This window comes from Cupressus sempervirens, chromosome 2, assembly GCF_028749045.1.
Source record: "Cupressus sempervirens isolate cs-2001-9-10 chromosome 2, ASM2874904v1, whole genome shotgun sequence".
Taxonomy (NCBI): domain Eukaryota; kingdom Viridiplantae; phylum Streptophyta; class Pinopsida; order Cupressales; family Cupressaceae; genus Cupressus; species Cupressus sempervirens.
Window position 1 is genome coordinate 556,643,383 of NC_143119.1, and position 23,359 is coordinate 556,666,741.

The 23,359-nt window shown below is 43.2% G+C and overlaps 1 non-coding gene and 2 pseudogenes across 1 annotated transcript; all 3 read right to left on the minus strand.

The window, feature by feature from the left end:
• Positions 1–15,150: 15,150 nt before the first annotated feature.
• LOC149573817 (25S ribosomal RNA) lies at positions 15,151–17,014 on the minus strand (annotated as a pseudogene).
• A 242-nt stretch (positions 17,015–17,256) lies between these two features.
• Positions 17,257–17,410, minus strand: LOC149573818 (5.8S ribosomal RNA). Its single transcript, XR_016361258.1, has one exon. It is a non-coding gene; the product is annotated as a 5.8S ribosomal RNA (ribosomal RNA).
• Positions 17,411–18,032: 622 nt separating this feature from the next.
• Positions 18,033–19,784, minus strand: LOC149573819 (18S ribosomal RNA; annotated as a pseudogene).
• Positions 19,785–23,359: the final 3,575 nt, after the last annotated feature.

Here is a 23,359-nt window from a genome sequence, read left to right on the forward strand (position 1 = left end):
TAGAATAGCTGATAGGCCTACATGCCCTACATTTGTTCCAGAGCAGCCAGAAGAAGCTCCGGTAGAGGAGGCGACATGAGACCCCATATTCGTAGATGCACTCATGGCTGCAAATGATGTATGGGAATTATTAGCTCCGCAGGTTCGGGAGAGGATGACCTTTGAATGCTTTCTAAATCAAAGGAGAGAGCATTACAGGTCACTCAGACAAGATAGGAGGCCTAGAGGTCAAAATAGTGAGCTGAAGAGGGCTACAAGAAAGCTTACTATGCCTACATTTGATGGGAGTGGTAAGATGACAGCTCAAGCTTGGATTCATAAGCTTGACACATTTTTGGCACTGAGGCCAATGACAGAGATTGAAGCTATCAAATATACCACCTTGCATTTGGAGGGAATAGCACATGATTGGTGGTACCATGGTATGGTAACACTTCAGCATAACCAAGTGACAGAATACTAGGACTTCGTGGATAGGTTGGTTGAAAGATTTGACAAGAAAGATCCAGAGATTTACTTCTGGGACTTAGCACAGCTAAAACAAACAGGCAACTTGGAGTATTTCATTGGTGAATTTCAGCGGTTGGCAGTCATGGTGCCAAACATTTTAGAGCATAGATTGATAGTTCTTTTCATTGAGGGCCTATCCGAACCACTGAGAGGTTGGATAAAGGCATTTAATCCTATTTCTTTACAAGAAGCGATGAAAAAGGAAAGAAGTATGGAACATACAGTCCCAACAAACAAATTTTTGTCCAAAGGAGCATCTTTTAGTAAGGATAACAAACCATTTTATAAAAAATCAGAGAGGATTGATTTTAAAATTGATTCTAAAGATAAAACTCCAGCACCTTTTGACAGGGAAACATTAAACGATTTGAGGAAGAAAAAATTATGTTTCTACTGTAAGGGATCTTATGATGCAAACCATGATTGTCCTCTTAGACCAAAGGGAAAAGCTAATAGAGTTATGTGGGCATACTATGAGGAATCAGAATCAGATAATTCAGATCAACAGTCTGATATAGAGGAAATAGATGGTGAAAAAGAGGAAGACAAGGCTAAAAACTTGTCTAAAATGGAGTCCAAGGATGGGGAAGGAGATGGGAAACTTAGGGAAGCTCCTCTCACTAGTATTAAGCAAGAAGGGTCATTCCGGATGAGAGGAGTACTTGCTGGACAGCGAGTCATAACCTTGGTTGATACAGGTGCCACTCATAATTTCATTGATGCTAGGATGGTGGAGAAGTGTGGCATACAAACAGAGGAGTTTGGGGGAATTAGAGTGAGGGTAGCGGATGGCTATGTCCTCAAATGTGATCATAGGATCACTGGACTCCCATTGAAAGTTAATAATTATGACTTTAAGGCAGATTTTTATGTTGTACCTATGGGAGATACAGATATCGTTCTTGGGATGAGTTGGTTGGATGATATTGGTGAGTTCACTCTTAACCTCAAGGAGATGGAGATGAGGTTTAAAGTGAATGGGAAGACACATATTCTTAAAGCAATCAGGGACAGTGATCTCAGGATGGTCTCTTTTCGTAGAATGGCTAGATTGATTCGACATGATCAGGTAGAGTGGGCAGCAAATTGCATGTTGATGCCATTATAGGAGGGACAGCATAAGATTGAATATCCTCCTGATATTCAGGAGCTTAGAGTTAAACACTCTAAGGTGTTCAGTGATATTCCACTAGGTAGACCACCAGACAGAGGTATTGAGCACATCATTGAGTTAGAGGAGGGGGCTAAGCCCATCATGATTACACTTTACAGGCATCCGAAGAGGTTGAAGGATGAAATTGAGAAAACCATAAAGGAGTTACTTGCTATGGGCCACATTAGACCAAGTAAGTCTCCTTTTGCTTCTTTAGTGGTTTTAGTAAAGAAGAAGGATGGGACATTGAGGATGTGCGTTGATTATAGAGTGCTTAATAGGAAGATGATTAAAAATAGATACCCCATTCCGAGGATTGATGAGTTGATAGATGAGCTTCATGGAGCTTGCTTCTTCTCAAAGATAGATTTGAGATCAGGTTATCACCAAATCAGAGTTAGAGAGCAGGATATTGAGAAGACAACCTTTAGATGTCATTGTGGCCATTTTGAGTTTGTAGTTATGCCATTTGGGCTAACTAACGCACCTGCTACTTTTCAGGCAACAATGAATAGGGTTTTCCATCCTCAGTTGAGGAGATTTGTACTTGTCTTCTTCAATTATATCTTGGTATATAGTAGATCTTGGGAGGAGCACTTGGTTCACCTGGACACGGTGCTGGGTATATTGGACAGAGAATCCTTATATGCAAAGGAGTCGAAGTGTGATTTGGGCATGACAGAGTTGTTGTACTTGGGTCACATCATCAGTGTAGAGGGCATGTGCATGGATCCTAAAAAGATTCGTGCCATTGTGGAGTGGCCTTCACCTATGAACCTTACACAGTTGAGGGGGTTTCTAGGACTATGTGGTTTCTATAGAAGGTTTGTGGATGGATATTCCAGGCATGTGGCACCCTTAACAGATTTGATGAGAAAGGGAGCTTTCTTGTGGACTCTTGAAGCACAGGAGTGTTTTGAGAAATTTAAGGGGTTGATGACTTCTTGTCCAGTGTTAGCATTACTAGATTTTAGCAAACCTTTTGAGCTACATTGTGATGCTTTCGAAGAGGGCATTGGAGCAGTGCTTATGCAGGAGAAGCACCCTATTGCTTATGAGAGCAGGAAATTGAGAGGGCCAGAGCGGAGCTTCAGCATATATGATAAGGAGATGTTAGCCATTATGCATGCTTTGGCCAAATTCAAGCAATATTTGGTAGGTAGAAAATTTTGTATCAAAAATGACCATAATAGCCTAAGACACTTTTTGGGGCAGCGAGATCTCAATGATAGGCAGCAAAAGTGAGTGAGCAAGTTACAGTCCTATGACTTTGACATTACATATTTTAAGGGGACACAGAATGTAGTTGCTGATGCCTTATCATGTAGGCCCCATTTGAGCTTATTGACAGACATGTCGGAGGATTGGAGACACTTGATCCTTGCAGAGTATGCAAAGGACACTTGGGCACTTGGATTCATAGATGGGGCTATTCAGGACAACAGATACACCCTTGTGAATGAGCTCATCATTTACAAAGGATGAATATTTTTGGTCCCAGGATCAGTAGTGAGGAGGGTGGTTTTGAAATCTTTTCATGATTCACCTATGGCAAGACATCCTGGTTTCTACAAGACATACCGACAGATTAGAGAGCGATTCACATGGAAAGGGCTCAAAGCAGAGGTACTTCAATATGTTAGGGAGTGTCCCACTTGCCAGTAGAATAAGCAAGAAACACTCCTATCCAGCCGGTTTACTTCAGCCACTTCCGATTCCTGATAGGAAGTGGGAGTGTTTGTCTATGGAATTCATCACAGGACTGCCTAGAGCCCAAGGCAAAGACTGCATATATGTGGTTGTGGATAACCTTACGAAGTTTGCACACTTCTTTCCGATCACTGCTACATACACTACTACACAGGTGGCAGAGTTGTTCTTCAAAGAGATATTCAGATTACATGGCTTACCTCAGAGCATTGTAAGTGACAGAGACAGTAGGTTTATGAGTCACTTTTGGCAGGAGCTATTCAGGTTGTGTGCAACAGAGCTCACTCTGAGTACTAGCTACCACCCTCAGACAGATGGTCAAACAGAGATGGTAAACAAATGGGTGGAGGGATATCTCAGAAATTATATAGCAGGGCAACAGAGGGCATGGGTAAAGTGGATTTATCTCTGTGAGTACTGCTACAATACCACTTATCACATGTCTATTTAGATGTCACCCTTTATGGCCCTGTATGGGTATGAGGCACCCAATTTTATGGATCTGCTTTTGAGTGACAGTAGAGTGCCCAGTGCAGGTGATTTGTTATAGGAGAGTCAAGACATTGTTAAGACTCTCAAGGATAATCTAACTAAGGCACAAAATCAGCAAAAGTAGTATGCAGATCAGACGAGGACTGAGCGGACTTTTGAGGTTGGAGACATGGTGTATCTTATGTTATAGCCTTACCGTCAACCCACTCTCAAGAAGAGTGGTGCTGAGAAACTCAAGCCACGATACTATGGTCCATTTAGGATTATCAGGAAAGTGGGAGAGGTGGCTTATGAGTTAGACTTGCCAGCGGAGAGCAAGGTGCACAATGTTTTTCATGTGTCACGCCTCAAAAAGGTGCTAGGGCATCATATTGTGCCTTCTACAGTACTACCATCCCTAGATGATGAGGGAAAAGTTGTTTTGATACCAGAGGCTATCATTGATTTTAGAGAGAGGGACTTGAGGAAATGTACCATCCGAGAATATTTGGTGAAGTGGAAGGATTTGCCAGTAGAGGATGCTACTTGGGAGAGCGAGGAGATTTTACAGCATCCAGAGTTGAGATTGCTTGAGAACAAGCAATTTCAAGGAGGGTGAACTGTGATGTCCCCTTCTAGCTAGAGACATCACTTTAGCTGCTGATTAGCCTATCAGAGACCCTCGTAGGCTAATAAGATTGGATAGAGGGTCACCTTGGTGTGGAGATCCTCCAAGGACCAGAGCAAAGTACTCTTCTGGGTTGCCAGAGTTTGTTTATGATGAGTTTTCCTTTGAGTTTGGCTTGGTCAGGCTATTTTTAGCAGTTTTGGAGTTATAAAGATAGACCCCTGCTATTTTTAGAAAAGGGGTATGGTCATATGCAATTCTATCATGTTAGCTCCCAGTCCAAACGACATTCAAAAATGTTGAGTAATAATGGAGATATTAATGTTTATTTAGTTAAAATAAACATTATTGGTTTTGAGCCTATATTGTTAAGTTATAATATATAACTTAAGTGAGGGTCATGATATCATAAAAGGGGCCATCATTTCAATTAATTGTGGGTTCAAGCTTATGGAAATATTAAAAGGGGTTTTCTAAGTTTTAATGTAATAACATTTTTTATGTTATTATTATATCTTTTATCCCACATTGAGCATGGAGACTCATTCTGGAGTTGAGGAGTCCTTATAAACAAACCTTGTCTTCCTTCAAGAGCAGGTTATGAGAATTGCTTAAAAACTTTGCCTTGTGAAATTTCTTGAAGTTGTGGCAATAAGGGTTTCTACAAGTTTAAGAAGAATTCAGACTGTGGAGAATGTAGTATCTTCAGAGTTGATGCAATTTTAGGGTGTGAAATATCACTTGAATTTTTCCTGTGAGTTGACTTCATTCTGGAGTCAATATTGTGTTTAGTAGGAAAGAATTTGGATGAATCTGTTACAGGTTGGAAGGGGTTATAACAGCAGCTATAGTGTTGTGAACAGTATAGCGCTACAGTGAATTGGAGATTTAATATTGCAGTTTTTAATAGGTGCTGCCCAAGGAGGAAGCAACCAGCAGCGTGGTTGCATATCGGAGACAAAAATCAGGTTTTTTTTCAACTATTAATGATGATGTTTTTAATGTATGCCTCCAGTAATAAGTATTGTACAAACATTAGGAGCCATCTGAATAAATGAATTTGATCAGATTTGAGTTATTATTTGAGGTAGATTAGCTTTCAATATTTGTATTTTCTTTTCATCAACTCAAAAACCCAAAAACAACTTAAAAAATTCAAAAACAAACCAAAAAAAATTATTACACCCAGGGAAACAAACAGTGATCATCGTAGAGCCTATTTGGGGTTCTTACATGACTTGATGAATGAACTTAAAGGGTGGACTTGGTGGTGTGACTTGATGAATGGACCAAAAGAGTTGACTTGGTGAGAGTACTTGGTTGGGTGACTTGCTGAATAGACTTAAAGAGTCAACTTGGTGAGAGTACTTGGTGCGGTGTCTTGATGAATGCACTTGAAGGGTCTGCCTGGTGGGGTGACTTGATGAGAGTACTTGGTGGTGCAAATTGATGAGCAGACTTAAAGAGTCAACTTGGTGAGAGTACTTAGTGGGGTGAACTAATGAATGGAATTAAAGAGTCGACTTGGTGAGAGTACTTGTTTTGGTGACTTGATGAATGGACTTAAAGAGTTGACTTGGTTGGGTGACTTGATGAAAGGACTTAAAGAGTGAACATGGTGAGAGTACTTGGTGGGGTGACTTGATGAACAAACTTAAAGGGTCGACTTTGTGGGGTGACATGATGAACGGAACTAAAGAGTTGACTTGGTAAGAGTTCTTGGTGGGATGACTTGATGAACAGACTTAAAGAGTCAACTTGGTGAGAGTACTTGGTGGGGAGACTTGATGAACACATTTAAAGGGTTGACTTTGTGGGGTGACTTGATGGACATACCTAAAGAGTTGACTTGGTGAGAGTACTTGGTGGGGTCACTTGATGAAAAAACTTAAAGAGTCGACTTGGTAAGAGTACTTGGTGGGGTGACTTGATGAATTCACTTGAAGAGTCATCTTGGTTAGAGTCTTTGGTGGGGTGACTTGATGAATGGACTCAAAGAGTCAACTTGGTGAGAGTACTTGTTCAGGTTACTTGATGAACGACCTCAAAGAGTCAAGGTGGTGAGAGTACTTGGTGGCTTGAATTGATGAGAAAATCTAAAGAGTCCACCTTGTGAGAGTACTTGGCAGGGTGAACTAATCAATGGACTTAAAGAGTTAACTTGGTGGGAGCACTTGTTGGGCTGACCTGTTGGGCTGACTTGTTGAACGGACTTAAAGAGTGGACTTGGTGAGAGTACTTTTTCTGGTGACAAAATGAACAAACATAAAGATTTGACTTGGTGAGAGTACTTGGTGGCATGACTTGATGAGCAGACTTAAAGAGTCAACTTGGTGAGAGTACTTGGCAGGGTGACTTGATGAACGGACTTAAAGAGTCAACTTGGTGAGAGTACTTGATGAAAGGACCTAAAGTGTCAACTTGGTGAGAGTAATTAGTGGGGTGACTTAATGAACAAACTTAAATCATCAACTTGGCGGGGTGACTTGATTAACGGACCAAAAGAGTTGACTTGTTGAGAGTACTTGGTCGGGTGACTTGATAAAAAAACTTAAAGAGTCAACTTGGTGAGAGTACTTGGTGGGGTGACTTGATGAATGCACTTGAAGGGTTGACCTTGAGGAGTGACTTGATGAATGGACCTAAAGAGTTGACTTCGTGAGAGTACTTGTTGGGGTGACTTGATGAACAGAGTTAAAGAGTCGACTTGGTAAGAGTACTTGGTGGGGTGACTTGATGAAAGCACTTGAAGAATCGACTTGGTTAGAGTACTTGGTGGGATGTCTTGATGAACGGACTCAAAGAGTTAGCTTTGTGAGAGTACTTGGTGGTGGGAATCATTGAGCGGTATTAAAGAGTCAACTTGGTGAGAGTACTTAGTGGGATGAACTGATGAATGAACTTAAAGAGTCGACTTGCTGAGAGTAATTGGTGGGCCAACCTTGTGGGGTGACTTGATGAAGGGACTTAAAGAGTCGACTTGGTGGGGTGACTTGATAAAAGAACTTAAATAGTTGAGTTGGTGAGAGTACTTGGTGGGGTGACTTGATGAATGGACTTAAAGGGTTGACTTGGCAGGGTGACTTGAAGAACGGACCTAAAGAGTTGACTTGGTCAGAGTACTTGGTGGGGTGACTTAATGAACACACTTAAAGAGTCGACTTGGTGAGAGTACTTGATGGGGTGACTTGATCAATGTACAAGAAGGATCGACTTGGTAAGAGTACTTGGTTGGGTGACTTGATGAATAAAATCAAAGAGTCGACTTTGTGAGAGTACTTTGTGGCTTGACTTGATCAGTAGACTTAAAGAGTCAACTTGGTGAGAGTACTTGGTGGGCTGAACTGATGAACGCACTTAAAGAGTCTACTTGGTGGGATTACTTGGTGGGCCGACCTAGTGGGGTGACTTGATGAATGGACATAAAGAGACGGCTTGGTGAGACTACTTGTTCTAGTTACTTGATGAACGGAGTTAAAGAGTCAACTTGGTGGGGTGACTTCATGAAAGGACTTAAAGAGTTGACTTGGTGAGAGTACTTAGTGGGGTGACTTAATGAACGAACTTAAAGGATTGACTTGGTAGGGTGACTTGATGAACAGACCTAAAGTGTTGTCTTGGTGAGAGTACTTGGTGTGGTGACTTGATGAACGCACTTGAAGAAATGACTTGGTAATAGTACTTGGTGGGGTGACTTGATGAATGCACTTGGAGAATCGACTTGGTTAGAGTACTTGGTGGGGTGACTTTATGAACGGACTTAAAGAGTCAACTTGGTGAGAGTACTTGGCAGGGTGAACTAATGAACAAACTTGAAGAGTCAACTTGGTGGGAGTACTCGTAGGGCCAACCTAGTGGGGTGACTTGATGAATGGAACTAAAGAATTGACTTGCTGAGAGTACTTGGTGGGTTGACTTGATGAACAAACCTAAAGAGTCAACTTTGTGAGAGTACTTGGTGGGGTGACTTGATGAACGTACTTGAAGAATCAACTTGGCAGGGTGAATTGATCTGAACAAACCTTAAGAGTTGACTTGCTGAGAGTAATTGGTGAGGTGACTTGATGAAAAGAATTAAAGAGTCGACTTGGTGAGAGTACTTGTTGGGTTAACTTACTGAATGCACTTGAAGAATCGACTTGGTGAGAGTACTTGGTGGGTTGACTTGATGAACATAGTTGAAGAATCATCTTGGTTAGAGTACTTGGTTGGGTGACTTGATGAATGGACTTAAAGAGTCGACTTGGTGAGAGTACTTGGTGGTGCGACTTGATGAACGGACTTAAAGAGTCAACTTGGTGAGAGTACTTGGCAGGGTGAACTGATGAACAAACTTAAAGAGTCAACTTGGTGGGAGTACTTGGTGGGCCGACCTGATGGGTTGACTTGATGAATGAACTTAGAGAGTTAACTTGGTGAGAGTACTTGTTCATGTGACTTGATGAACATACTTAAAGAGTCAACTTGGTGAGAGTTCTTGGTGGCACAACTTGATGAGCGGACTTGAAGAGTCAACATGGTGAGAGTACTTGGCAGGGTTAACTAATGAATAGACTTAAAGAGTCAACTTGGTGAGAGTACCTGCAGGGCCGACCTGGTGGGGTGACTTGATGAACGGACTTAAAGAGAACACTTGGTGAGAGTACTTGTTTTGGTGACTTGATGAATAGACTTAAAGAGTCGACTTGGTGGGGTGACTTGATGAAAGGACTTAAAGACTCAACTTGGTGAGTGTACTTGGTGGGGTGACTTGATGAACGGACTTAAAGGGTTGACTTGGTGGGGTGACTTGATGAACGGACCTAAAGAGTTGACTTTGTGAGAGTACTTGGTGGGGTGACTTGATGAATGCACTTGAAGGGTCAACTTGGTTAGAGTACTTGGTGGGGTGACTTGATGAACGAACTCAAAGAGTAAACTTGGTGAGAGTACTTGGTGGTGCAACTTGATGAGCAGACTTAAAGAGTCAACTTGGTGGGGTGAACTGATGAACAAACTTAAAGAGTCGCCTTGGTGGGAGTACTTGGTGGATTGACCTAGTGGGGTGACTTGATGAACGGACTTAAATAGTCAAGTTGGTGAGAGTACTTTTTCTGGTGACCTAATGAACGAACTTAAAGAGTTGACATGGTGGGGTGACTTGATGAAAGGACTTAAAGACTCAACTTGGTGAGAGTACTTGGTGGGGTGACTTGATGAACGGACTTAAAGGGTCAACTTGGCAGGGTGACTTGATGAACAGACTTAAAGAGTTGACTTGGTGATAGTACTTGGTGGGGTGACTTGATGAATAGACTTAAAGAGTCGGCTTGGTCAGAGTACTTGGTGGAGTGACTTGATGAACACACTTGAAGAATCGACTTGGTTAGAGTACTTGGTGGGGTGACTTGATGAACAGAGTCAAGGAGTCGACTTGGTGAGATTACTTGGTGGCACGATTTGATGACGGGACTTAAAGAGTCAAATTGCTAAGAGTACTTGGCGAAGTGAACTGATGAATGGACTTAAAGAGTCAAATTGGTGGGAGTACTTTGTGGGCTGACCTGGTGGGGTGACTTGATGAATGGACTTAAAGAGTTCACTTGGTATGAGTACTTGTTCTGCTAACTTGATGAATTGACTTTAAGAGTTGACTTGGTGGGGTGACTTGATGAAAGGACTTAAAGAGTCGACTTGGTGAGAGTACTTGGTGGGGCGACATGGCAGGATGACTTGATGAACAGACCTAAAGAGTTGTCTTGGTGAGAGTACTTGGCAGGGTGAACTGATGAAAATTTTTAAAGAGTCAACTTGGTGGTATTACTTGGTGGGCCAACTTGGTGGGGTGACTTGATGAACGAACATAAAAAGTCAACTTGGTGAGAGTACTTGTTCTGGTGACTTGATGAATAAACTTAAAGAGTCAACTTGGTGGGGTGACTTGATGAAAGGACTTAAAGAGTCAACTTGGTGAGAGTACTTGGTGCGATGACTTGATGAACAAACTTAAAGGGTCGACTTGGTAGGGTGACTTGATGAACGGACCTAAAGAGTTGACTTGGTGAGAGTACTTGGTGGGGTGACTTGATGAACATACTTAAAGTGTCAACTTGGTGAGAGTACTTGGTGGGGTGACTTGATGAACACACTTGAAGAATCGACTTCGTTAGAGTACTTAGTGGCATGACTTGATGAACGGACTTAAAGGGTCAACTTGGTGAGAGTACTTGGTGGCTTGACTTGATGAGCAGACTTAAAAAGTCAACTTGGTGAGAGTACTTGACAGGGTGAACTGATGAATGAACTTAAAGAGTTGACTTGGTTGGCCAACCTAGTGGGGTGACATGATGAACGGACTTAAAGAGTCAACTTGGTGAGAGTACTTGTTCTGGTGACTTAATGAATGGACTTAAAGAGTCGAATTGGTGGGGAGACTTGATGAAAGGACATAAAGAGTCAACTTGGTGAGAGTACTTGGTGGGGCAACTTGATGAAAGAACTTAAAGGGTTGACTTGGCGGGGTGACTTGATGAACGGACCTAAAGAGTTTACTTTGTGAGAGTACTTGGTAGGGTAAAATGATGAGTGGACTTAAAGAGTCAACTTGGCAGGAGTACTTGGTGGGCCGACCTATTAGGGTGACTTGATGAATGGACTTAAAGAGTTGACTTGGTGAGAGTACTTGTTCTAGTGACTTGATGAATGAGCTTAAAGAGTCGACTTGGTGGGGTGACTTGATGAAAGGACTTAGAGAGTCGACTTGGTGAGAGTACTTGATGGGGTGACTTGATGAACAAACTTAAAGGGTTGACTTGGCAGGGTGACTTGATGAACAGACCTAAAGAGTTGACTTGGTGAGAGTACTTGGTGGGGTGACTTGATGAAAAGACTTAAAGAGTTGACTTGGTTAGAGTACTTGATGAGGTGACTTGATGAATGCACTTGAAGAATTGACTTGGTTAGAGTACTTGGTGGGGGGACTTGATGAAAGAACTTAAAGATTCAACTTTGTGAGAGTACTTAATGGCAGGACTTGATGAGCGGACTTAAAGAGTAAATTTGGTGAGAGTACTTGGTGGGGTGAACTGATAAATAGACTTAAAGAATCATCTTGGTGAGAGTACTTAGCAGGTCGACTTGGTGGGGTGACTTGATGAACAGACTTAAAGAGTCAACTTGGTGAGAGTACTTGTTCTGGTGACTTGATGAACTGACTTAAAGAGTCAACTTGGTGGGGTGACTTGATGAAATGACTTAAAGAGTCAACTTAGTGAGAGTACATGGTTTGGTGAGTTGATGAATGGAATTAAAGGGTCAACTTTGCATGATGACTTGATGAATGGACTTAAAGAGTTGACTTGGTGAGAGTACTTGTTCTGGTGACTTGATGAACAGACTTAAAGAGTCAACTTGGTGGGGTGACTTGATGAAAGGACTTAAAGAGTCAACTTGGTGAGAGTACTTGGTGGGGTGACTTGATGAAGAGACTTAATGGGTTGACTTGGTGGGGTCACTTGATGAACAGACCTAAAGAGGTTACTTGGTGAGAGTACTTGGTGTGGGTGACTTGATGAACAAACTTAAAGAGTTGACTTGGTGAGAGTCCTTGGTGGGGTGACTTGATGAACACACTTCTGGAATTGACTTGGTTAGAGTACTTTGTGGGGTGACTTGATGAACAGACATAAAGAGTGAACTTGGTGGCGCGACTTGATGAGTGGACTTCAATAGTCAACTTGGTGAGAGTACTTGGCAGGGTGAATTGATGAACGGACTTAAAGAGTCATCTTGGTGAGATTACTTGTTGGGGTGACTTGATGAATGAACTTAAAGAGTCGACTTGGTGAGAGTACTTAGTGGGTCAACCTAGTGGGGTGACTTGATGAATAAACTTAGAGAGTCAACTTGGTGAGAGTACTTGTTGGGCCAACCTGGTTGGGTGACTTCATGAACAGACTTAAAGAGTTTACTTGGTGAGAGTACTTGGTCTACTGACCTTGTGGGGTGTCTTGATGAACAAACTTAAAGAGTTGACTTGGTGCACCAACCTCGTGGGGTGACTTGATGATCAAACTTAAAGAGTAAACTTGGTGAGAGCACTTGGTGCACTGACCTGGGGTGCTGAGCTGGTGAGTCAAATTGTTGAGTGAGCTTAAAAAGGAAACTTGGTTGGGAAAGTTGGTGAGGTGAGATGGTAGGCTGACTTGGTGAGCCAACTTGTCGAGCAAACTGAAAGAGAACTTGTTGAGGCTTCTTGGTGGGGTGACCTTACGACCCCACTTGGTGAGGCTTCCCGATGAGCGAAGCTATCCAACCCTTGGTCGCTAGCCTTAAGGAGAGGCAACTTGACAAGCTGACTTGGTGAGAAAACTTAAAGAGTCAACTTGGTGAGGCAACTAGATGAGTTGGGTCATTGAGGTAACTTGGTGGGGTGACTCGATGAGCTGACCATGTGAGAAGACCTTGTGAGCAAACTAAAAGTGTTGGCTTGGTGAGCGTGCTTTAATAGTCAAATTGTTGAGCTGACTTGGAAAGCCAACATGGTGAGTAGGGCTTAAGATGTGACTTGGTGAGATGACACAGGAAGGTCCCCTTAATACCATAAACTTATAACAGAACCATAGAAATAATAGAAAATGTGAGAACAAAATGTGGTCTTGTCATTTGGACCGTAGAAGTGGAATTGCATAATTCATAATCACAATATGCTAACCCACATGGGCACCTTAACTGCAATAGTCTGCAAGACAAGCTGCCAGCTATCACCTAGAGTTATCCTAGACAACGTTCGAGCCTTTCTTAAATAGGCAATTTTATGCCGATCAGGAAGGTTCTAGATCTTCAAACTTAATATCTATGGCTTGAAGACCCTGACAATACACATAAGTCTCTCTAATACATCTTTGACAAATTATTTTAGAAATTTTGGTAGGCCAACTTCTGAAGGCCATAACTCACGAATCGTTGCTCCAATTGGCTATTATAACCACTTTTCAGAAATGCCAGCTCCTGATCTATAGGCTTGAAATGGCGCATGCACCCTTCACTTGATTTTTTTGACCTCATCTGGGCACTCTAAGGCCTCCAACAGTGAGCTTGAATATTTTTAGCATATTTTTCCATCAAAAATCTGCAATAACTTCTCGACACTTATGCTTGAGCTAACTTAGTGAGCAGACTTAGATAGTCAACTCATTGAGGCAACTCGGTGGGGTTGACCTAGCAAGGTGAAACCCACTTGGTGAGAAAACTGCAAGAGTCGGCTTGGTGAACGCATTGGAATTGCTAGCTTTCTGAGCTGACATGGTGAGTGGGCTTAATGAGGTGAGTTGGTGGGGAAACTTGGTGAGTGAAATTAAAGAGCCAACTTGGTGAGGTGACTTGGTGAGTTAATTCATTTAGATTACATGGTGAGCCAAACTGGGGAGGTGACCTGGCAAGTGAACTTGGTGAACTGACTTGGCGAGCTGAATTGGGGAGTCAACCTAGCGAGAAAACATGAAGAGTCAACTCATTAAGATAAATTTTCAAGTCCACCTTGTGAGCTGACTTGGGGAGAAGACCTAGGGGCATACTTGGTGAGCGTTCTTGAATTGTTAGCTTGGTGAGCTGACATAGGGATCCAACCTAGCGAACTGACGTGGTGAGTGGGCCTAATGGGGCAAGTTGGTGGGGTGACTTGGTGAGTGGAATTAGAGAGGCAACGTGGTGAGGTGACTTGGCAAGTTGGTTCATTGAGATGACATGGTGAACTGACTTGGCGAGTCGACCTGGCGAGAAAACTTAAAGATTCAACTTGGTAACATACTCGAGTTGACTTGGTGAGGCAACTTAGCAAGCGAGCTCAAAGAATCAACATAGTGAGTTGAGTCATTGAGTTAGCTCCTTGAGGTGACTTGGTGGGCCTACTTGATTAGTTGACTTGGTGAGGTGACCTAATGAACTGACACAGTGAGCAAGCTTAAAGAGGCAACTTGGTGGGGTAACTCGGCAAGCCAACTTATTGAGGTGAGATGGTGAGTCAACTTGGTGAGCTGACTTGGTGAGCACACTTAAAGAGTCAACTTTGTGAGGTGACTCATCGAGTTAGCTTGCTGATGCGACTTGGGCACCCACTTATTCTACACCTCTCAAGTCATTTTACAAATTTAGACTAGAGTCAAGCTCAATAGGGTCTTCTTTCCTCACTGATTCTGCCAAGCCTGTTCCCTTGGCTGTGGTTTCACTAGATAGTAGATAGGGATAGTGGGAATCTCATTAATCCATTCATGTGCATCACTAATTAGATGACGAGGAATTTGGCTACCTTAAGAGAGTCATAGTTACTCTCGTCATTTACCCATGCTTGGTTGAATTTCTTCACTTTGACATTTAGAGCACTGGGCAGAAATTACATTGCGTCAGCATCTGTAGGGACCATCGCAATGCTTTGTTTTAATTAAACAGTCAGATTCCCCTTGTCCATACTAGTTCTAAGTTTATTTTTTGATGCCTAGGGAAAGCCCTCCAAAGGGGGCATCCTGCGTCTGTCGCCTAATTGGCATTTGATAGCCCTCCCTCGCTGCAGGAGCAGCTCGGGTAGGCTGCCAACATCCCATGAGTTTGGGGCACAGACCCTTGGGCCCAACCCTCAGAGCCAATCCTTTTCCCAAAGTTACAAATCCATTTTTTCGACTTCCCTTAACTACATTGTTCTATTGACTAGAGGTTGTTCACCTTGGAGAGCTGATGTGGTTATGAGTATGACTGGGTGTGAATGGTCCTCGATCCTCTAGATTTTAAAGGGCCACTGAAGGTGCACTGGACTCCACAGGACGTGCAGTGCTCTTCCAACCACTAGACCCTATCCCCGATTGAACCAATTTTAGGGTGGGCAAGCTATTAAAAGGAAAATATAACTCTTCTTAGGGCCCCCACTAACGTCTCTAGATTTCCTAATGTTGCTATCCACCGCCATGTCTCAGTTCGAGAATATTAACTTGATTCCCTTTCGATGATCGCACAAAGTGCGTCCTTGAAATAGGGTTTCCCCATCTCTTAGGATCGACTAACCCATGTCCATGTGATGTTCACATGGAACCTTACCCCACTTCAATCTTCAAAGTTCTCATTTGAATATTTTCTACTACCACCAAGATCTGCACTAGGGGTCGGTCCACCTAGGCTCACACCCAAGGTTTCACAACAACCCCCACGTCCTCCTACTCATTGGAGCCTAGCACTTGCCCTAATGATCGAGTATAGGTTATACGCTTTAGCACCATCTATTTTCAAGGCTATTTAATTTGGGAGGTGAGTTGTTACACACTCCTTGGTGGATTTTGACTTCCATGACCACCGTCCTACTGTCTTAATCAACCAACACCTTTTGTGGGATCTGGGTTAGCACACAATTTGGTACCGTAACTTGGCTTTTGGTTCATCTCGCATCGCCAGTTTTTCTTACCAAAAATGGCCCACTCGGAGCTTGTGATTTCATGGCATGGCTCAATAGTGCAGCTGCACTGACTTACCTATTTAATGTTTGAGAATAGGTCGAGGGTGTTATGCCCCAGATGCCTCTAATCATTTGCATTACTTGATAAAACTCACATGTGAGCTCCAGCTATCCTAAGGGAAAATTTGGAGGAAACCAACTACTAGATGGTTCAATTAGTCTTTCACCCCTATACCCAAGTTAGATGAACGATTTGCATGTCAGTATCACTGTGGTCCTCCACCAAAGTTTCCTCTAGCTTCACCCTGCTTAGGCATAGTTCACCATCTTTTGGGTCCCAATAGGTGTGCTCATACTCAAACCCTTCACAGAAGATCAGGGTTGGTCGGTGGTGCAGCCCCCAAGAGGGGATCTCGCCAGTTAGCTTCCTTGTGCCTCACGGGTTTTCCCAACCTGCCAACTCATAAACATGTTAGACTCCTTGGTCTATGTTTCAAGACAGGTCAAATGGAAAGCTCGCTAGCCAGCGCAACGAGCACACAGGTGCCCGAGAGCCCACCATAAAGGTGTGCACTTTGCTCCTCGACTACCATGATAGAAGTATTTTTGCAAGCATAAGGTCATGCTTGTGCCGCCGTGACAGCCCGCACTGGCAAGTCCCTTGAACCGAGCGACAGACTGGCTCACACCATTTCGCATCCAACCAGGGCACATCGTCGGCCTCCATCAGCTTCCCTCCCAAAAATTTCAAGAACTCTTTAACTCTCTTTTCAAAGTATTTTTCATCTTTCCCTTACGGTACTTGTTCACTATCAGTCTCTTGCTCGTATTTAGCCTTGGATAGAATTTAGCACCCGATTAGGGCTACATTACCAAACAACCAAATTCACTGACAGTGCCTTGTGGTGCGACAGGGTCTGAGCCAGATGGGGCTCTCACCCTTTCTGGTGCCCCCTTCTAGGGGACTTGGGCCTGATCTATCATTGAGGATGCTTCTACAGAGTACAATTTGATAGGTGTGGCCGTCAATTTTCATGCTAGCCTCTTCCCAATTTAGTCACCATTACTAAGGGAATCCTGGTAAGTTTCTTTTCCTCCACTTATTGATATGCTTAAACTTAGTGGGTATTCATGCCTAACTTGGAGATGTGGTAGAGATGCAGCATACCCGCACTACAGTGGGCTTCTAAACCAAGAATAAAGTTCCTCATGAGGAATCATTCGTTCAGTGCAAATCAACGTCAGCCTTTGTGAGCCACCACTCATCGCGACAGATCGACGAACCTCATGCTCATTTTAGCTGACCATGCCACTTGTAGACATGCACGTCCATCTACACTCCTCATTGGAGAGGGAAATTTCATACTACGATGCCAAAGTAGACGTGCCCTTGGCTAAGGCCTTAGGTGCAACTTGCGTTCAAAGACTTGATGATTCACTGGATTCTGCAATTCACACTAAGTATCGCATTTTGCTACATTCTTCATCATGGCAGGAGCCGAGATATCCATTATTGAGAGTCATGATTTTGTTATGTTTTTGTGTTTCGACAACCCAAGCATGCAAGGTGCTAGATCGCACTTCATTCTTTGGATTTTGAAGGTGCGCGATGCGCCCATTTGTTGGGTGTTGACACATCTCAAACCTTGAGCAATCAATGGGACATGGCCCCTACCTCGAAAATCATGTGAGTGCAACCATCCTAAACAAAAAATGCTCCAAGTGATGAGTCAACACACTTGGGTAAGGCAACAGGGGGTTGCGGCAATCCTGGCTTGCTACCGTCAAAATGATAGATCCCTCGCACAGTGCCGCGCACATGATCAAACCATGAAATCTCAATGGGGGACAAGGCCCAGACCCCCTCTAAACTATAACTGAGCAGAGACCTCTATCTTTGACATAGACATTGTTTGAAGGCACTAATCCTAATCTAGATTACATTCAAGTCTCTTCTTTGCCTTGCAGGGAATCCACACTTTCGATCACAGCATTCGATGTGACCCTCGACCTTGATAGTGTTGGACCCGTAGCTTGGCCATCTAGCACATCGCTGCAAGGCCAAGTGTCTACATGTCACAAAGATTTTGGGGGCAGGGAGGAGGCCAGCTCCATCCCCTACATGATTTAGGGTCTTGAACAGACAATGATCCTACCGTAGGTTCACCTACGGTAACCTTGTTACGTCTTCTCCTTCCTCCAAATGATAATTTTCAATAAACTTCTCGTGACATCACCAATAGGAACTACTATCATCGCTGTGATCTGAACACTTCACCGAATCATTAAATTGGTAGGAGTGATAGGCGGTGTGTACAAAGGGCAAGGATGTAGTCAACATGAGCTGATGACTCACGCTTACTAGGAAATCCTTGTTGAAGATCAATAATTGCAATGGTCTATCCCCATCATGATGCAATTTGGAAAGATTTCCCAAACCTTTTGGGCCAGGGAGAGAAACTCATTGGTTGCATCAGTGTAGCACACGTGCGGTCTAGAACAACTAAGGGCATCATAGACCTATTATTGCCTCAAACTTCCATGGCCTAGGAGGCCATAGTCCCTCTAAGAAGTTGGCTATGAAGGGGAACCACTACATAGCTAGTTAGCAGGCTAAGGTCTCATTCATTAATGAAATTAACCAAAAAAATACTCCACCTACTAAGAATGGCCATCCACCACCACCCATAGAATCAAGAAAGAGCTCTCAATCTATCAATCCTTACTATGTCTGAACCTGGTAAGTTTCCTCTTGTTGGGTCAAATTAAGCCACAGGCTCCCCCCGAAACCCAAATACTCTAATTTCTTAGAAGGTGCTGGCAGAGTCCTTAGAGCAACATCCACCAATCCCTGCTTAGCATCGTTTATGGTTGAGACTAGGACAGTATCTGATTGTCTTTGAGCCCCCAACTTTCATTCTTGATTAATGAAAACATCCTTGGAAAATGCTTTCACAATGGTTTGTCTTCCATAAATCCAAGAATTTCACCTCTGACAATGAAATACAAATGCCCCCGATAGTCCCTATTAATCATTACTCTAGTCCCAAAGGCCAACGGAATAGGACCAGACTCCTATCATGTTATTCCATGCTAATGTATTCAGAGCGTAGGCTTTCTTTAAGCACTCTAATTTTTTCAAAGTAACGGTGCTGGAACCACGACCCAGCCAATTAAGGCTAGGAACACACCACCGAAAGAAGGGACATGAGGGCCAGTGCACACCCAAAATGCAGACTGACCATGATGACCCAAGGTCCAACTATGAGCTTTTTAACTACAACAACTTAAATATATGCTATTGGAACTGGAATTACCGTGACTGCTGGCACCAAACTTGCCCTCCAATGGATCCTCATTAAGGGATTTAGATTGTACTCATTCCAATTACCAGACTCGATGAGCCCAATATTGTTATTTATTGTCACTACCTCCCCGTGTCAGGATTGGGTAATTCGTGTGCCTACTGCCTTCCTTGGATGTGGTAGTCATTTCTCAGGCTCACTCTCTAGAATCAAACCCTAATTCTCCATCACTCATCACCACCATGGTAGGCCTCTATCCTACCATTGAAAGTTGATAGGGCATAAATTTTAATGAAGCATCGCCAGCACAAAGGCTGTGCAATCCGTCAAGTTATCATGAATCATCGGAATAGCAGGTGAGCTCGCGTTGACCTTTTATCTAATAAATGCATCCCTTCCAAGAGTTAGGTTTTGGTGCACGTATTAGCTCTAGAATTACTATAGTTATCTGAGTAGAAAAGTATTATCAAAGAAACTATAACTGATTTAATGAACCATCCACAGTTTCAAAGTCTAAAATAGTTCATACTTAGACATGCATGGCTTAATCTTTGAGACAAGCATATGACTACTGGCAGGATTGACTAGGTAGCTTCTAACAATGAGGGGACCCCCCAAGATGTACTACAGCCAAGGGATGCTCACCGCAATGGGAAACCAAAATGTGCATTCGCTCTGTCATGCACCCAAACATAATCTGCTGCACAAGCAACAAGAATGACGTTCACAACACATGCAGGACTCGCAACACTCAAAGATTTCACACAAGAGGAAAGTGTCCCATTGTCGATTGGAGAGGGCTGAACAAGGAGCCTCAGTTCACAGGCACCTAGGAAGAACATCCCATACGAAACCCTTTACCCTCGAACTCACTATCGCCACTACTTGAAAAGAAGCCTCAAGTCTGTAAAGCCACCTCAATTGTAAAGCCACTTAGGGACATCCATTTCCAAGGCATATGCATCCTACACACCTATTGAGGTGCACCCACATAGACAAAATCCTTCTTCATCGCAACAAACATTTTCCCATGACGAAGAGCTAGTTTTCGAAGTGCCAACAGAGACCACTATGCTGAAGGGTGAAGGGTCGTGCAAGTTGAAAACATGGCTAGTTATGCGATTGGTAGGGGCATCATTGTGCATGCGACCACCTCAATTATAAGGCCGCTAAAGGGCATCATGTATAACACCCCCTATGCACATTTATAGGTGATGAGAGCCCGCCCACATATATAGACATGTCTAACCTTTGGAAAATATCTCCTTTCCCAGCACAGCCTCGCTAACATATCTCCTTTCCTAGCATAGCCTTGCTAACCATTCCTCATGACGTGTGATCCACCAACACAGGTATAGAAAAGTTCCTACAGGTGAACACTCACACTAGCATTGTTAGACAAGTTTCAATCTCATGCACATGCACATATCGAAGAACTACACTGCGAGGGAACCACCTGCGAGCACCCACATCTCAGAAAAAAGCATTTGTACGATTTCTTCCCCTAGAAAGACACGTTGGGCCTGCACTTGTTGGAGCATTGCAAAGACGAGCACTCTAGTTTGTAGGAGCCTGAGAAGAACATCTCATACGAAACCTGTTCCCCCAAAATGCTCAAACCACAAATGCTCACAGTAGAGTCAGAATGCAAAGATGTACATCACGCACATGATCGAGTAAGGACACTCAAAGACATCTATTTCCCAGTCATATGCCCCCTACATGATTTTTGTTGCACCTTGTAAAAATGGTCATACTTTGACAAGCCCTCCCAGAATTTTGCATCTAAAGAGAGATGAAATGCCTTGGGCTTTTTGTCCACACAATGCAAACACTGAATGTTCTCTTTAGGGGGAAGCTGAAGAAGAGTACCTCCCACAGAACCCATGAGTCAGAGCTATTTGGATCACACAGGTAGGACAGGGCATGAAGATTTTTCACATCCAAAAAAAAATTAATGGTAATAATCTATGCTTCTACTGGCTTGGACCACAAAATTTGTCACAATAGTGCCATGCACTTCTGTAGGATGAAACAGTGAAGAGGCGAGCATGCATCGAGAATGCACTAGCGAATAAATTATGCAGCAACCAAACCTTTCGCTGGCCCCCTCTCAATCCCAAGACTCTACCAATCTGCCAAAACTTAGGGTGGAGAGTGGACCCTTGATGAAATTAGGGATGTCGAGAAATCCACCCATGCAACCATCTCTTTCCTTCTTGCCATCTGGGTATGATAAAAATGCAATGATAGAACGTGCCAAGAGACAAAGCCCTTGGCTAAAAGATACAACTCCATACACTCAGCAACAAGGGCATCTTAGAATCGAACACCAAATGTGCAATGTGTTGCAAGCCGTGCAAACACCTACATATAGGGTATTCAACAAAACAAAGCAACAAGTACTTCGCACTAGTTTCGCCATTGTGATTATCGAATAGGATATACTCACCACCATAGGTTAATGACCATCATTACCATCTCAGAATAGATACAAGCACATCGAGCTCATCCAATCAACTGGATGAATTTCACCTTGACGGGGCCCAATCCAAAAGTTCCAGAGATCATCTCTCGAAACTATCAAGAACAAGGCATATCTTACATGCAAACTCTACTACTGCGTAAACATAGGTTGCAATTAAAGAGAAATTGCAAGGCCGTCACAATGTCCTGAGGCCAATGCTCTGACTAAGTCAATTTTCTCTTGCAATCACCATGCCACTATTCATAGAGAGATCTCCCCATTCACTTGCGGTGATGCATAATCCAAGTGCTAGATGCGAGCTGCTATCCAAGTGCCCTTGAAATACCACTTTCCAAGACATCCCGATGACACATTGGAATGACAACCGCTATCAAACCATTCACAATGTTGTGCCAATCAAGTTGCATAGAGGTGACCTTAGGGAGCTCCCACGTAGCAATCGGGATGTGCTTTCATACCCGTCTCTCACAAAAACCAATGTTAGCTATGAACAAATTTAGAATCCAAGGCTCATATCCATCGATATCATTGGCATTGGGTCTATATTCAAAGGCCATGGAGAGGTTTCAATAAGAGAAGTTCCCCTGCTCACTTGCACAAACATCCCAAATGCTAAACACAAGCTCCCGCCCTTAGCATCACTCTCTAGATCACCACAATGACACATTGGAATGACAACCACTCTTGAACAACTCCCAAATTTTTGTCGATGGAGTGAGAAAGAAGAGAAGCTTTAGGGAGCCGTGCATAGAAAATGGGATGCTGCTTCATTCTTCTCTTATATAGATCCAATGTCATTGATTTCATTTGGAATTTGAGGCTGCATTCATCCTTGCTCACACAAGCAATGGCTCTTCTGATCAAATCACCACGGGGAGCTTTTGATAACAAAGGCTCCCTTGTCATTCACGATACACAGCCCATCTGCTAGATGATGGCTCACCCTTCAGATCACTGCCCAGGAAACCATCACAATGGCACCATTCGAATGACAACCACTACCGAACCATTCCAAAAATTTTGTGCCAAAGAAGTTGTTGCAAAGAGAATAAATTTGGGGAGAGAGCCCTCACATAGCAATTGGGATGGCTTCACAACCCTCCCAATAGAAATGATGCTGGTGCCAATATTTGAAATCTAAATAACATGTCTTTCTTGAACACCGGCACTGATTCTTTTTGGCTAGACAAGGGCTCACCATTAGATCAACTTCAAAATTGCTAAACAGACACATTGTAGAATGGAAACCACTGCCAAGTCTATTCCATAATTGTGTCGATCGAGTGATCAAAGAAGGTGATCTAAGAGACAATCCAAGGGTAGGAATTCATTGGGGATTCACATCGATAGCAAAAATTTATACAATACCCAAGCAACATTGGACAGAGGTGCTAGACGAGGGCTCCCCTTTTAGATCAAGTTTTAAAACCACCAAGTAGACGCGATGAGGGCTGGCAACTATTGCCAAACCTTTTTTCAAAATTTTGCCAGTTGAGTGACAAGAAAACATGATCTAAAGGAGAGTCGAGGAATAGAACCTTGAGGGTGGGCTTCATGCACCTCTAATTGATTCAACGTTGGTGTCCACCATTTCAAAATTTGACATATCCATCCGCCTTGACACCAGTGTTGAATCAATGAGAGGGGCACGGGAGACGCTCGCAACAACCATCTCTCC